A 2500-nucleotide genomic window follows, 5' to 3' on the forward strand; every position below is an offset into this window, starting at 1 on the left:
CAGGCAGACAGACAGACAGACAGGCAGACAGACAGGCAGACAGACAGACAGGCAGACAGACAGACAGACAGACAGACAGGCAGGCAGACAGACAGGCAGACAGACAGACAGACAGACAGGCAGACAGACAGACAGACAGGCAGACAGACAGACAGGCAGACAGACAGACAGACAGACAGACAGGCAGACAGGCAGACAGACAGACAGGCAGACAGACAGACAGACAGGCAGACAGACAGCCAGACAGACAGACAGACAGACAGACAGACAGACAGGCAGGTAGGCAGACAGACAGACAGGCAGGCAGACAGACAGACAGACAGACAGGCAGACAGACAGGCAGGCAGGCAGACAGACAGACAGACAGACAAACAGGCAGGCAGGCAGGCAGGCAGGCAGACAGGCAAACACACACACACACACACACAGCGGCTGGATCAAAAAAATCAGATATCTCACAGCGACACCAGCTCTGACACACAATACAAGAATAAATATATTTGTACAGAAATCTTCTCTATGTTCAGCAGGATCATAGAGGCTGTCTGCTTGTCTGTTTTGGATTATGGTGACGAGACACTCTTAAACCCCTAGATGCACTTCATCACTCCACCCTAAGATTTAATACCGGTGACAGTTATTCCACACATCACCGCTTCTTATGAAGAACTTGGGTGGATTGTCCTGACAGTAAGACTTGACAGCCATTGGATTATCTTTTATTTATAAAGCCCATATGGGCAACTTCTCATCATATATGACATCTTTGTCAAATTGGTCAGATAGTCACTATTCCACTCGCTCACATGATTGTCTAATGCTGGAGCATCGTGCAAAGTCTGAATTTGGGGAAAACGGTGGTTAGTTTCTGTGCTGCACACACCTGGAACACTCTGCCACATACATTGTGGGCGCGCGCACACACACACACACACACACACACACACACACACACACACACACACACACACTCCTCCTTCCCTTTCTTTCCCTTGTCTCTAATCCCTGCAGCTGTTGCTGTTACTCATGCTGCTGCCTCATCCAGACAAAACCTCATCATTGTGTGTGTGTGTGTGTGTGTGTGTGTGTGTGTGTGTGTGTCTGTGTGTGTGTGTGTGTGTGTGTGTGTGAGAGAGAGAGAGAGAGAGGAAGAAAGATATCAAGAGCTTGACAGACAGACAGACAGACAGACAGACAGACAGACAGACAGACAGAAAGAAAGAAAGAAAGAAAGAAAGAAAGAAAGAAAGAAAGAAAGAAAGAGAGAAAGAAAGAAAGCAAGCAGAGATGGAGTTGCGATGCAGAGTGGAGGAGGTGGGATAGGAAGAGAGAGAGAGAGAGAGAGAGAGAGAGCGACACGTGGGAGAAATCCCCTCCAGTTTCCCCCACGAGAGTCTCCATCTTCCCCTCCTCCCAGGCCCATTGTGTTGCCCCTCCACCTCCTTCCTCCCTCCATCATCTCTGCATCCTCTCTGTAAACACACTCTGCATCTGCTCACAAATCCATCATCACATCTGCTGCCATCATGAAGGTCTGTCTGTAGGCCCTGGCCCACCAATCAAACAACTGCCAACTTGTTTGACAATGTTTGATTGGTGCCATGGGTGGACTGATAGGTGGACTGGCAGTGCAGTGTATAATGTCTTAAGAGGGGCCATATTATGCATTTCTTAATTTTGTATCATATATATGTTGTTACAATCTTGGATGGTCATATTAAACATGGGCTAAGCACGCGCGCCATAGCCTTCACCCGTCCCCCCTGCCCCTCCCTTCCCTGTTCTGACTGCTCCAGTACACTGCCGAATTGTCAACCTAAAGGCCCAATTATACTCAACGTTAAAGACGGAGACGGAGACGGACAGAGCCTTCTGTCCGTACTCTGCGTTCATTTCGTCCGTTTTCTGTCCATCTTCTGAAAGCTTACGGATGGATACGCATAACCTAACCTCTCCCACCCCCACGCCTAAACCTAAGGTCGGCATTGCGGCTTCTAAGGTGAACGACCGCCAGTCCGAATAATGGAAGTTAACGTTCGGAGTGGCAGGGCTTTGGAAAAGGCAGAGGAACCCCGGGCCGAGCGGAGCTGTAGATAGCTAGAGGGATGTTGATATATCAATTGATAGCCTTGCTTGTTACGCCCAAGTCACGTTTGTTATCGATGGTCAAATTCGTTTTGACAATCCCTTGCTCATTTATATAATTGTTTTACAGCTCCCCGCCCTGCCCGGGGAGCCTCACACTATTGTCGTCACATTCAAGCCACAACACAACAGCTAATGTAGCTAGTTAGCTAACTTCCCAAATGCTTGTGACTATAGTGTGCCTCTCCTAGCAAAGGCTACACGGACCAAACCAAAATGAGGACTTGGAGAAGTCAGCAAGTTGGACTAACGTTACAAGTTCTGAAAAGGTGTGCCTTCGTCATTCATCGGTTGTTCATGTCTATGAAAGGCAGCTGTGCTGCTAGGCTAATAGCAAGTGCTAACATTACCCAGC

The sequence above is a fragment of the Poromitra crassiceps genome (assembly GCF_964638095.1).
Source record: "Poromitra crassiceps genome assembly, chromosome: 20".
NCBI lineage: Eukaryota > Metazoa > Chordata > Actinopteri > Beryciformes > Melamphaidae > Poromitra > Poromitra crassiceps.